General features: G+C 40.1%; 1 protein-coding gene and 1 long non-coding RNA gene across 2 annotated transcripts in view; both read right to left on the reverse strand.

The window, feature by feature from the left end:
• The window catches only part of spon1b (spondin 1b), a 135,917-nt gene that overhangs the window by 42,166 nt on the left and 78,787 nt on the right, over positions 1-14,964 (reverse strand). The window lies entirely within an intron of this gene.
• Positions 1-14,964, reverse strand: part of LOC146513618 (uncharacterized) — a 49,441-nt gene continuing 34,477 nt past the window's right edge. The window contains exon 2 of the long non-coding RNA XR_014875457.1: positions 1-14,964. This exon is cut by the window's right edge and continues 21,101 nt beyond it. This is a non-coding gene — a long non-coding RNA (uncharacterized LOC146513618).

A 14,964-nucleotide genomic window follows, 5' to 3' on the forward strand; every position in this document is an offset into this window, starting at 1 on the left:
TTTATTTTGGATTATAAAATGACTACGATCAGTGCATTCACTTCAGGTACACACACTACTCTCAGATAGCAAAAAATTATTTTAATATTGCAGTGAAAAAGTGTTTGTTCTGTTTTTTGGCATATTTGTCACATTGTTCAGAAAGTAAGTAAATAAAAAATGCAGTTTTTAAAAAGACAATTTAATTTATTAAGAGAAAATGTTATACAATACAAGTATAGGAAAGAAATGAATCCAACCAGGAATTTAATCTCATTTTCCAATGTGAGAGAAGAAATGAGACAGACAAGTCTTCTGGGCTCGGAAGGAGTGGGAGGAGTCAATAAGATGGGTGGTGTTTAGGGATGGGTACCGGTATCGGTTCTGACATGAACGGTAGTAACCAGACCGAAAAGCAGCGCACATTTCGGTGCTTTTTTTCCTGAGCTGTGATACACTTTAGATTCTAGCCAATCATTTTACGTTTCCGAGGATAGTAGGCGGGCCCAGGTACGTACGTTTTTTTTTAGAGCAGAGCTACAGATTAAAAATGCCCAAGGTGAAGCGGTCAAAAGTCTGGCTGTACTTCACAGCAAAATATGCAAACTCAGCAGCCTGCAACAAGTGCTTTAAGCTGATACTGTGATACTGTCAAAGGAGGTAACACCTCAAATCTGATGAAACACCTGGCGACGCATAGCGTTTTTTTTAAAAGCCGAGAAATGCGCCGTATTTGATAGCTTGCTGCGAGACCTCACACCGAGCACATCTACTGCGGGTGTGGTGCCTGTTATCGGACCCGGAGTAAGCAACATCCCCCAAAAACCCGAAGAGTAGAGTCCTGGCCCCTAGCCCTGCCAGTGTAGCAGAAATGATGACGGATGATGATGATGATGCAGCAGCAGCAGCCGTTCTTCTCTGCGTGAGTAGCTTAATGTTGTTCGTGTGTAATTTACGTTGAGTAGGCTAACCACGTTATTACATTAATGCATGTAAGGTGAACTAGCAAACATCATCATAGCTACATGCGGCTGTCTTCTTGTTTGATGGCAGATACTCCCTTCACCCTGGCCAAAAAGGCTAAAATGACCAAAGAAAAAGTGGGAAACAGTTAAACATGAGAGGTTTTTGGAGAAAGTTTGTGTTTTTTCCATTGTTTAAGCACTGCTTCCAGCCAAGAATGATATCATATATGCCCCATAGCTGCAGAAAAGGCTAACATTGTTATCTTTATACAAAAAAGCAGCTAAACATGAGAGGTTTTTGGACCAATTTTGTGTTCTCCATTCTTTAAGCACCAGTTTGAGCACCGTTTAAGCACCGGTACGGTTTCAAAAGTACCGGTTTGGCACCGGTATCGGATAAAACCTAAACGATACCCATCCCTAGTAGTGTTTGCTGAAGAAATGTCTCTGAGAAGGTTAGGTTGAAGTTAAAGCATGTATGTAAAGCATCTTAAAATAATCTCAGGTTAGGGTTGTGTCTGCTTTCTGCAAGAAAACAGTTGCAGTACCGTAGCTATTATCTGGAGTCACGTTCCTGTCTACCTGTCCAAAGCTCCACCAAAACTAGCTGGGATTGCAAAATGCTCCACTACGTATATATCTGTAATGATCAGCTGCCTTTTACAGCTAAAAACAATGCTTGAACAAAAATACATTCCCAATCAACTCACAGACAGTTGGGCAGGAACTTGGGGTCATATTTTGATTATATTTTATTGATATTTAGTGTATTTTTCTCACAGACAGAGTAATCCTTCAGCACTGATTTCCAAGACAACAAAAAGCTACAAAAGTCCACATTCTGGGGCAGAAACAAAAGTCCATGTCCTTTAGGGGATTTTTTTTATTTATTTATTTTTTACACTTCGTTAGTCCTTTCTGAGTTTTGGCTACACGCATTTGCCTCTTTGGATACTGTGATTATGTGTCCACTGACAGTGACAACACCAGCTGAGTAAACTGGGGGAGAGCAGCTGTGCTTGAATTTTCATATTTGTGGTGCAATAAAAAGGTAGAACTGGAGCCCCGCCGGTGTGCAACCCGTTCATCTTTTTCTTTTTGTCGTCTGCTTGTTTTCAGCCCAGCATCTGCTCTCATTTTGTTGTCAATATATGTTTATTTTTGTATTGTTCAGACAACATGCAACTGGTACATCTACCAGGTGTTCAGCTGAAATCAGGTCATGTAAATATTTGGATTATAATGCAGATTGAACCAGTTGGGTCTGAAAAAAACAGCCAGTTATATTAGTTGGTAATTTAAAAATGCCAAATCAATCCTACAAAAACAAAAACTAAACTAAAAAAAATTACCAAAGGTGAAGAAACAAAGATACAGAAGGATCCTAGACTTAAATAACACAATAACCAAACTGTTTTGAGTAGCATTTTTAAGACTGAAATCAATAAAGATACTTGGTGATTTAAAAATCCAATATAATTTTTATATATTTTTTTCTTTAGACACATGAATTAGTTAATTATGAGTCCAGGATATTGGCAAATGGCTAATATTGACCGATATAGCCACCCTCCCCATATATAGGCTCTAGTTGCCATGGCGATATTACACATTCTTTGAGTGATAACGTAGTAACATAAAACAATGATCCTTGGCGATATGTGTCCTGTCACTTATCAACCATCTTTGAAACACCTCCAGCGAGTTATCTGCAAGACAAACTGGGAGGGAATTATATATTCTGTTACACTATCCAATGGGACAACTTCTTTTACAGGATCACCAGTCAAGCCTGGTAAAAATAACGTCAAAAGTCACAAAATAGCAGTTCTAAAGGTTTTATTCCCAGCACAACAACACAACTGGTTAACATCCTTCCTACTTTTAATAGTTTAATAACTTTTTAGGGACAGGTGGGACAACCCTCATCTCAGCAAATCAGTGGCAATTATTGGGAAATGCATTGATGGAGGAAGAGGGCGTACTCTAGAAAGAGTAGCTTGTAGCAGTTTATTTAAAATAAATACATAAATAAAAATAAGTTGCCTAATAAGAGCTCATTCATTTTAACCTGCACAAACTGAACTTGAACATCATCACTTTTAATTATCCGATCAAACGTTATCACTAAAACATCCATTTCCAAGGCGTAAAGTATACTTTGATGCTCCTACATTTAAGCTGCCCAGCACCCAAAAATGGATCCAGTCAAGCGTAGTATTAAATATCCATCTTTTCTAACTTGATCAAAACACGAATTAGCAGAGGGGATTAACGTGCACGAGGGGAGCATTGCATTGTAACTAGAGCTGCAACGTTTCATTGAGCAATTCAAAGAATTCGATAATAAACAATTCTGGACACAAATTCTTTGCTGCGACGCTTCATTTAACACGTGGCTCTGTACCGCGCCGATGTATTAAACGATGTAAACGTGAGCTTTTCACCCACATTCACGACTAAAAACAGAGCTGCAGACAAAAAACAAGCACAAACACTTTAGTACTGGACTTGAGAAGAATTTATTTTAGGTATCTGTACTTTACTTGAGTTTCATTGTACTTGAGATTATTTATATATTTTTGTATTTAAGAAAATGTTTTCTTAAAAACATTTATTTGAATGTAGCATGTAAAAACAATCAAAGGACTGAGTTATTTGCAGTTATTAAACTGTAAAGCACTGTAATTTTTGTGTCTTTTCTCTTTTGAATATCTATTATTATCTCAGATATGTGGCTCAGGGGTTTGGGAAGCGTATCTGTAACCGGAAGGTCGCCGGTTCGATCCCCGGGCTCTCTGTCCTGTTCGTTGTGTCCTTGGGCAAGACACTTTACCCTACCGCCTACTGGTGTTGGCCAGAGGGGCCGATGGTGCGATATGGCAGCCTCGCTTCTGTCAGTCTGCCCCAGGGCAGCTGTGGCTACAACCGTAGCTTGCCTCCACCAGTGTGTGAATGTGAGAGTGAATGAATAGTGGCATTGTAAAGCGCTTTGGGTGCCTTGAAAAGCGCTATATAAATCCAATCCATTATTATTATTGCTCATTAATAACACAATAATTATTAAGAATAAGATTTTCTTATGTGATTACTCGATTAATCGATGGGATAACCGATAGATTATTCAAGTATTATAATAATAAGTGTAACACTTACAGATTTTCGAGTGCATTTTGTTTGTCAGCTAGATTGAAACATACTCGTGTGCACAGGACAGAGGCAGACACACAGGCAGCCTGCAGCATTTCTTCCCAAATCCCCTCAGTGATCTCAGTTCTGCCCACTTATCACTCAGCTCACTTTGGAATGAAGTTTTGTCTGCAGGGACTCTGCGACAAGAGGCTCTGTATTGTCTTTCCAAACTTGGTCTAATAAAGGAAAATGAGCCTGGGGACTCTGGGAAAAGGTGTCTAATAAAAAATCAACACTGCACTAATGCAATTACAATTGCATAGGGGCTGTGGAACTGTAACTCAGTCGGATAAAATTCCCAGCTTAGGTCAAAGTGTGGGAACACACACACAAACACACATCCTCTTCTCACATGCACATGCTGCACAAAACCGCACTCAGGAAACCCATTTTGGTTTTAGGCAAAGGTGAGTGCACGATGAAACAATCTAACCTTTTACAAACAGCAATTCTCATCATCTTGCAGGATATATCTTCAGTCATTTCTCAGATATTATCTTGCATACACACAGTATCTCAGCTCGGGAGGTTATTTATCAACCATCTGCGACATCGATATAAAGCCACGGGGCATTTCACATCATCTGTCCAATTACATTGTAATTTACTTGTCCCTCAAGCTAGGTGCTGTAATTGTACTATACAATATAGCAACCAGTGTTCCCCTACAGCAAAACCAAGAACAGATTTCAAATAAACAAAGCCAATATCTCCTTTCCCCTGAAGACTCACTAGTTCCAAATCAATCATATAATGTGTTTTTTTCCCCAAGACAACTGATGGACTGTGACAGTGAAATGTTTTGTGCTTTAAATGTTTCTCATTTTAATTTTGCTTCTGGAAAGTTTGTTCATTTCCGTGTACGTGTAAAACCCATCATAACTCATATTATAGGAATTTGTGTTAAATTTTAATACTTCACATAAAACACACATATTGGACGTCAGCGTTCAAAATCAAAAGTAATGGAGCAATAGAAACCACATTAGAAGTGAGACTTTACGACTGTGTTTCTAATTGTAATAACGCTACAGGCAAATGTTGTAATGTCAGCACATTAAAACACACTGTTTTATTTGATGCTGCCAATTAAAATCCTGGTGTTAGTACAGAGAAAGAATTCCCGATGGTTTAGGATTTATAGGCATTGGATCTGTTGTGACAGCAAAAACCACACCCACTGTTTTTAAAGCCACAAAATCTAAAATCTGAGGCAATAACCGATAACAGAGTATCCACAAGAAAGGTTGAAGAAGAAGAGCAAGGGGAAGGGGGTGGTTGACCAGGCAAATTACAGCTTTGGCACAGCGTCCTAGCTGGTTTAGTGAAGCCTGGAAAAAATCTCAGGGGACAGAGATTTGTCACATTGGAGAGGAAAAGGTCCTAGCAAGGATAGTAGAATGGGACCAGAACTATCAACCACAAGATTATTTGACGACTAGGCCTCAGAATCAGTTTTCTGATCCAGTTAAAGTTGTTAGTTCCATCCTTGTTACTTGTTTTAATTTAAAAACACTAGTAGCTTACTTTGGGCATGTTTGGATCTCAGGAATAGCCTTCTCTGAGATGAATACAAAACTTCCTGTTAACTCTTGATCAGAATAAAGATCATCTTTTGAAAACCCAACATTCTGTCAGAAGTATTGAGTATGATACATCAGCATTAGGGCTGCCACGATTAGTCGACTAGTCACGATTACGTCGACTAGTCACGATTATGTCGACTATCAAAATCGTCGACGACTGATTTAATAGTTGACGCGTCATTTGTAGCTTTGTAAGATCACAAAAAACGCATGAATAAGTAGTAGGATTTAAGAGTGTAATACCGGACTGAAACAGAAGATGGCAGCACTGCATGTACAAGGATGCCAGCTGCCGTTAAACTCCGAAGAAGAAGAAGTAGCTCTGTTCCAGAATTCATAGCGCAGCCCAGCTCAGTTTCCAACAATGGCGGCAGCTAGTTAGTTTTAATATTACTCTTATTATTCTTTCTGGGTCACAAAATAAACGTTTAACATATTTTCAGGCGAGAATGTAGCTGTGTAAACCTCAAATATCTGCTCAGTTTATCAAGACACCACATATTTTCAAAAGCGCTCCGACGTTTTCAGAGACGTCTGTTACCCACTAGCTCGATAGCTAGCCGGGGTCAAGGCTCACTAGAGCCGTTGAGAACACCGGACTACTGGAAAATCGTTTTCAAACCCACTGCCATCTTTCGCTACTCAGGTTAAACATATATAAGTCACTTAGATAACTCAAAAATGTTATTGTTTGGCTTTTTTTAGTATTTTATTTGTTCCTGAGTAAATCGGTTTGGCTGAGATTAAAGTTATAGTTTTTACACAGCTGAATAAACGTCAAGCAGACAACTGATTATCAGAAGTGTGAGATGCTCCAGAATATACTCCGGTGTCCTGTTATATTTTAGATAGCAGGGAGTTTATTAAACTTCACCGAAACAATCTGCAAATTTCATTAAAATTTAATAAACTATCATCTTGTCTTTATTTTTAGTTAGCACATACCTTAAACACTTAAAGCTGTAAGCTAATGATAGTTATATAAGAGCAGATGCTGCTGGTGCAATAAGCTGTACGCTGTACATCTAATGGATGCATGATCTGATTAGTCGACTAATCGCAAAAATAATCGGTGACTAGTCACTATCAAAATAATCGTTTGTGGCAGCCCTCATCAGCATATAGAGTTGGCACAACAAACAGCAAAACAGCAACTATCTCAGTTCCCTCCACTTTGGTTTCCTTGTTTCGTTCTCACAGCTCCACAGTTAATAACCATTTTGCAAATTATAACATCACCTCATGAGATCAGTGGGTCCCACATTGTAGTCAAAGAGACGGCCCTGAAAGAGCTGATAAATGGGCTGTTCCGGTAAACTCTGCAACACAGTTCCAGCTGTGAAAACAATGCTTAATGCGGACTGGCCCCCAGTCGGAAGCCTTACCAATGATATTAAAAGCTAGTGCTGAATGTAATGTAGTGTCACATGTAATCTAGAGATGGTTTGACAGAGTAGAGTAGAACAAATGCACTGAAATAGTTAAGCAATCTCCTTTGTCAGAAAACCCAATTTGCTTTCCACTTACAGTCACAAAGTTGACCCAGAGAACCATATTAGAGACACGCTAGCTGCTTTTAGCCCAAACATGTCTGGGTGCTACTTGGAGGAAAGTACTCAACTTGAGAAGTCACCTGGGAACTAAATATCTTTTAAGCCTTTTTCTGTTTGCAGACCCTCTACTAACAGGAACAGTGAAATCCTGCATTAGCTGACCAGCTGCTGGTAAAGCAAAGTCACCTAAGATTGCCCCTTACTTTCTAATCCTTGTGTGGGTTTTCTCCAAATACTCCGGGTTCTGTCAGCCCTGTAATAGACTGGCGACCTGTTCAGGCTGTATGTCGCATTCGTCCTATAAGAGCTGACATAGCAACTTATTTCAAAACTGGAAGGCAAGAGTAAAGAGTTGAAAGCACAGCTGAGTGAAGTAAAATGGCTCTGTATAATTTATCCATTTGCCATGCAAACTACTTAGAAACCAATTTTTTTATTTGTAAATTTGTGACAGTTTTAAGTATACTTTAGTTGCAGTGATGTGCGTCCAGATCTAGAATTCACTCAGTGCAAATCACCTCTGGTTGGGCAGTGGTGAACCCTGACAGGGGCCCTAAGTCACTGAGCATCTCCTTTATCTCTCTCAGACAAGCATGACTTCCCATGTCTGTCTTCACGGCAGCCATAATTTATTTGTCTAGAATAGACAAATATTTAAAAAAATAATTGTCATGCTTTCCAGACCAAGTTCTTATTGGTCAGACAATCAAGTCCAGTCTCCATTATTCACCAGTACTGCCTTTGGAGCACTCTGGAGCATTTTTATTAGAAATACTTGAAAATTAACATGGTTTGCTATGAGGTACTGTCCTACAAATGAGTTTAAGCTCCAGATTCTATGAATGAAATTAAGGTCTTGTTAGATGGTGCAGCTTATGGATGTAGCTTGTTAATTTTAATCTGTTCTGACGTTTTTTTTTTAATTACATAAAAGTGGCAAAAGCTACAGCACAGAGGCTTCAAAATGCTCGGCCACAAACCAGCATGAGACTCTAGCTGTGTCAGTCTTTTGTGCTGTCCAAGATGTTTTTTTACAATCTACTGAGGCTAAAAAGGCTGGCAGGTAGAGTCACTTCACACACTTTGGCAGACTAATTGATTGTTTTAGGAGCAGGTAGGATTGCAGCCAGGATTTTGTTGACTGCAGCCAAAGTGATTTCACATGGGCCTGCCCTCTCCAAACCATTAAGGGGACAGGAAAAAAGGCAATATTTTTAAAAAAGAAATATTTGAAACTGTAGCTTTTCATGACATTTAAACTGTGGTTGCTTCCTACTGGTGTAGCTTGGTATTAGGGATGCACCGATACCGGTATCGGGTATCGGCCTCGATACCACATTTTCTAAAGTACTCGTACTCGTTAAAAGTCCCCCGATACCGAGGACCGATACCACGGTCTGAGACCTGTCTATGTTTGAGCGGCATGTAAGGGGTTAATCACAGGCGCCGAGTGCCCGCCCCCAGGCCCCGAGTGCCCGCCCCCAGGCCCCGGCTGCAGCTCAGAGCGGGGAGAAGGGCAGGCGAGACATATCAGCCGTGTGGAACTATTTCAAAGTGAACGAAGACGCGAAAACAAAGGCGGACTGCAAATTGTGCTCAGCGAAATTGTCCAGAGGAGGCTCTAAAGGTAGCGCATTTAACACAAGCAATTTAATCAAGCACCTAAAATCCCAACACAACAACGAGTACAAAGAGTTTACCCACACTTATTTACCCATGCTTATTAGCACAGAGGAGTATGTTGCATACAACATGCTTTTCATTTTAAATAAATGTTCTTAATTCCAAACCAGTCCCTTGTTTTTTTTTTGTTAAATTATAGGACTAAAGCTGTTACCTGCAAATTTAAATCATGTGTTTATTAAGTACTCGGTATCGGCGAGTACTGAAATGCAAGTACTCGTACTCGTTTCCAAAAAAGTGGTATCGGTGCATCCCTACTTGGTATTTTAGAACAAAACCGGCATCACAACACTGTGATCTTTCAGTGTTACAGTACCAAAAATGTTTTTATTTGTGTGTCTATGTTTGTTTGCGTGTTGGTGTGCACATTTCCTGTAACCCGGAGGCCTGGTAATCCATCAAACCCGTGTCAGGTGTAATATGTGACACGTTCACCTGAGGAAACATTGTCAGTGTGGATCAATGTTGAGTTTTGTCTTGGAAAATCTCTCTGTCGCAAACAACCAAACAGCTACAATTAATAACAGCTGAAGAGCGAGGTTTTTTTTACGCCGTGCATGATTTACAGAGCTCCGTGGTGAAGCATATGCACGAGCTTTTATATTTACATGAGCAAAATGCGAGCGAAAGCACACCCACAGATCATCCCGCTTTAACGCGCTAACACACCTAACGTGCCGTTTGTTTATGTGTTTGCCGTGCCATTAACTGTGAGGTAGTTTGGGAAAACGGATGACTACTGAATCAGAACGGAATTTGTTTTTCATCACCGGATCCACGGAAAAAGAGGAAAACATCAAAACATGTTATGACAGATTAAGAGAAAAATACTTTGAAGCTCAGATGAGAAATTAGATGTTGTCATTACAATAAAAATAACTAGACTGACATGAAAGCACGTTTGAAAGTGAGTTCTTGCAGTAGCAGAAATGGGGGTGCTTTGGCACGCAGCCTTTTGAATTTGCATTTGAAGTGGATCTGGAAATGACGTTTTAAAGACTTCTATCCATACAAGGCTGCGAGCACTCATCCAAGACACCTCAAAGGCTTTTAGACTAGGCACTCAGGTTTAAATTTGAAACATCATTATCATCGAGATCTACTGGAGATAAGAAGAGAAGAGGAGGGGAAGCCGAGAAGAGGTAGAAAATTTCATCTTATTAACCTGAGTAATTTAGTACCTTGTCTTGTGTAATGGGAGTCTCGTACCATTAGGGGGCTTCTCCTCTTCTCCAGCACACTGTCTGTCCATTTCCCTGTTCCTCTTGGTCCCTGTGGTGACTGCCAATTCTTGCCATATTGTTGCAATCACTCATTTCAAGTAAACCTCAACTGATTGGCTCTTTTGTTTCTGCATTTCGGGGAAAGAAAGGTTCTGACATTTTCCCAAGGTTACAAATGTTGCTTTTAGCATAGTGGGCTACAGATAATTGATCAAAACTGCAATCTCGAACCTTTCCTTAGCTGTAATTTAGGAAGAAGGCAAAGGTCATTATGTGCTCAGCTGAGAACTGGCTCTTTGCTTCTGGCAGCTAAGGTGATTATTTTGAAAGCGCCTCTGGCAGTTTCATTTTGTGCTGTATTATGGTAGACTGAAAGGAAAAAAAGCCCTGACTGACCTGAAAGAAACCTTTTTATATAAAAGAAGGAAGATAACATGCTGCTATTTTTTTTAACGCCTAGTTTTTGCTTAAGCATTCAGGATTGAATATTTGTTCTCATGCATCGTTGCTTTGCTACGATTGGCTGGAGGGTGGGCAATATTTTCAAGTTACACCACAGCCCTGACGTAGGACTGGGAACCTTACTAAGGTTAACGTTAACATATTTTTTCGGACAAAGCCAGCTGAGCCAGGCCGGCGTTTTTAAACACATTTGTTCCATTCGTTCTTTGGAGCCTGAATCGGGTTTTTGTAAACACCAGAGAAAAAATGGAAACCTGTTTGGTCTTCACAGTAAGTCCTGTTTGTGCCGGTGAGGGCAGATTTTAAGGTCTGCTAGTAGAAATGCACCAGCTACAATTTTCTTTCCAATTTCCTCCCAAGTCTGATCTAATTATCTAAATCTGATCATGATAATAACTCTGATTTTCAGCATCATCAAATGTTTTCATACGTTTTCTTTAACCCTTTCATGCATGAATTGTGCCGCAATCAGGATTTTTTAAAGTATTTTTATTCATCTTTAGGCATGAAAAATTTTAAACATGGAGTGAGACATCAATGTCCAATATAGTGATTTATGTGCAAGTATACCATCAACGCTGACACAAACACAAGAAAACAGCCTTTGAATAGCTGTCCACTAGGGGTGCAACGATACTCGTATTGATATTGAACCGTTCGATACAGTGCTTTCGGTTCGGTACGCATATGTATTGAACAATACAAAATTTTTAATTTATTTTATCAACTTTCCTTCTGACGAGCCTAGGCAGAGTAGTCGAACGCAGATTCACTGAGCGCAGGGCAAGCTAGCAGACAGAAGTTAAGCTCTCGTTGCAACACGGCAAATTGAATCTCCCCCACCCTCATTCAGATCTGGCGTTTGGAACTATTTTGGTTTTCATGTGACGTATGGCCCTGAAGGTAAGCGCGTCATGGACTAAAGTAAAACAGTATGTTGGATGTGCCAGCAATGCTCAATTACATGGGTGGGAACTAGTGTGTTAGCGCAGTTAGCTCGTTAACGTGTTGGCCGTCCAGCCCCACACACAGGGGAATCCGCGGTAGCTCGTTAACGGAGATTTGCCGTGTTGTGGCGTTAACGTCATTTCAGATTAACGCTGACAGCACTAGTGGGAACACAACGAATATGACTGCACATTTACTCCGACATCATCCTAGTGCAAAGACAAGTGGAAGCAGACAAAAACAACAAGCACGCATGCTACAAACTTTACCCGAGTCATTTAGACAGCCGTTAGCACATGATTCTCCTTATGGGGACCTGATATGTTTAATATGCTGCTGAGAATATAGCCCAGAAGAAGCATATAGTATAGCTTTTATTTTGGAAAGAGCCATTTCTCTGTAATAAACTATTTTTTCCAAAGATGAGGGATTCCTCAATCAGATAGATTTATTTTTTTATTACTTTGTTGTTTCAGCAACATTAAATTTAAAAACTGTACTTTTGAGTTAAAATATATATTTATAATTTTAATAAATGACAAATTAAAAAGGCATGAACATTTTTTTGTATCGAAAAAATATCGAACCGTGACACCAAAGTATCGAACCGAACCGAATCGTGAATTTTGTGTATCGTTGCACCCCTACTGTCCACTGTAGTGACCACCATGTCTAAAAGGGTTAAGGTAAATTTTAGTCCACGTAGAGAATAAAACACTGACCATTTAAATAATTTTTATCCTTTTTCCAATTTTTTCCTACCAAAAATTCTACAGGTTACAGGGGCAGGGCATCTTTCCACAAATAAAATCTGTATATCCAACTTTCTACAAAATGATTTCTTCAGTGTGCTTCATGCCATGCAGATCGGGCAGAACATTTCACTACTTTTACTGAAATCAAACAAAAAAAACTTAATCTTTAGAACTGAGAGTTACTTAGAGTCACAAAGCTGCGAAAACAAAGGAAACGTCAGACAGCCGGCTGCTGCATTAGCATTATGAGAAAGCTAGACACAATTACATTTTTTGCAGTGGAAAAATAAAAATCTCTTTGCCCAAATCAAGCTGCCAAGTTTGTACTGATTTGCATATTTGCACAGCTCATTCTACCAAGTGGAACGACGCAAGTTGTTCCGGTTTGACTTTGTTATATTGCTCAACAGACGCATGGCTAATTTGATCAGCAGGCAATAAGATACACCTGAAACTGACAGACACCAGTCACTCACTGATTGGTTGGTGCATCTATACGTAGAAGTTAAACTAATGTTTACTAAGGGACATCGTTTGAGGCAATTTACACTTCACACAGCTCCCTCTAGAGCCACTAAAGACATTATACAACTGCTTTTACGTAGAAAGTACGTAGAAAGTAATCTCTCCCTGACAGTCAAAGTAGTGCTGGCAGGCTACCAAGCTGTTATCACATAAATCTGTGTCTGAGTGGTTAGTTCTCTGTCAAAAGTTACCTCTGAAAAAATATTTTACTTTGAACTGTAATGATAATGACAAGCTGTATGTGAAGATAATCAGACCTGCAGACTTCTGAGGCTATCACTGGGTCTGTTTGGATGAAGTAGCTGGAAATCTTTTGCCACAATCAAACCAAACCAATCTGCTGCGATCTGTCTGTTATATCTAATCAGGGACTGATTTACACTCCACATACAAGGTCACTGCTGCTGACTCGACTGTGGTATCAGCAGTAAAAGTCATGTGAACCAGAACTACAAAGTGTGATTTAAAAGCAACTGAATTTGTGTTACAGAGTACAATCAAAGCATCAATGTGACTGAAAGCAGAAGGACACGAGTTAGGAAGTAGAGGGGAGTAAGTTCACTAAGGTGCAAAAAGAAAAGCGCAAGGAAGAAAAACAAAGCACAAGTAAGAACAGACGATGGAGAGAAAGCCCACGCAGCGCGATGAGAGCGAAGGAAGTGAGGTCAGGGTGGGGAGTAAGAAAAGTAGAGTTTTGTGAAGAGGAGAGCAAAGAAAAGGGAGAGGGGGGAGGTCAGAGAGGGAGTGAAAGTCCAGTAATTGCTTTGACCTTGAGCTGAGCTGAGGTGTAACTCAGTCAAAGCGAGTGATGAATTCCATGCCCTCGGCCCTGTCGCGGGGATAAAGCCACCGCTCGCAGGGATTTTTGTTTATGACCACTTGGAAAAAAATATGGAGGGAGGACAGAAGAGTCGCTGAAAGAGAGCCTTGCTGGGCAGCTTTCACAGCCGCAGAGGGAAACCGGTAAATGGAAACGGTGGGCTGGAGGGGTTGCTCAAAGGCCAGAGAAACAAGACAGAGTGCAGTAGAAATAATTGTAACACGTTTGGGGGAGATCTATTTTGGCTGTGTGACCTGTCAGACGAATGTTTATGACCACTGACAGACCGAGCTCTGGAGAAGGACTCGGAGAAAGCGGAGCTCGCAGAGCTTCTCTTCACTTTCTTTGCGGGGTTATAGCAGCTCCAGCACACATTAGCAGGTTTTTCCTGCTCATTAAACTTTCATAAGTCTTACAGCAGCTACAGGAAAATGTCATATTCTGAACGCCTTATACCATGTCACCCACTGTATGAAGAATGACCTTTTATACGACTTGCTTTTCATAGTGTTTCGAGCACATAAATGATGTCACATTGTTCTAGCGGTAAAAAGTCCTTGAAGTTCGAGACAATTTTATTTCTTCATTTTTTCTAATAAACAAATACGCAAGAGTTTGATGATGACCAAAATGTAGACACATATTTTACTTGATACGAAAAACCCTTAAAAAAAATGTGAAATATAGCGCTTGTTTATTTTCTCAAACTCTGTACCTAAAAAATGAATCAAACAGAAAATGTTGATTCTTTGCTAATTTTGCTACCAGCAGAGGTTAATACTGAAAAAGTATAACCTCATCACCCACCCGATTCTAATCACAGACAACTCACTCAATTATAGGTTGAAACCTCAATAGGAAATTCTCAACCGATGCCGTACCTGTTACAAGTTAGTCAGCTGGGAGGCGTCAGCACTGTTAGCAGAATGTGCTGATGGTGCAGACGCAACCATTACTGGGAGTTTGGGCAATTTACCACCACACCTGCACCATCTTCCTCCCTGTTATTATGTGTCAAGACAGCACAGCGTTGCTAAAGTTAGTGAGCTAAGCTAACATGCTTCAATATTAGCACATAGCCACAGGGGCGATTGTGGCTCAAGAGTTGGGAGTTCGCCTTGTAATCGGAAGGTTGCCGGTAAAACAAAGCAGTCTTTACTTTAACCTGCCCCCAAATAGCTTATGCTATTGTTTTGAAAATGTAATATCATGTAACCCGGGGCGATCGTGGCTCAAGAGTTGGGAGTTCGCCTTGTAATCGGAAGGTTGCCGG

The sequence above is a fragment of the Neolamprologus multifasciatus genome, chromosome 7, assembly GCF_963576455.1.
Source record: "Neolamprologus multifasciatus chromosome 7, fNeoMul1.2, whole genome shotgun sequence".
NCBI lineage: Eukaryota > Metazoa > Chordata > Actinopteri > Cichliformes > Cichlidae > Neolamprologus > Neolamprologus multifasciatus.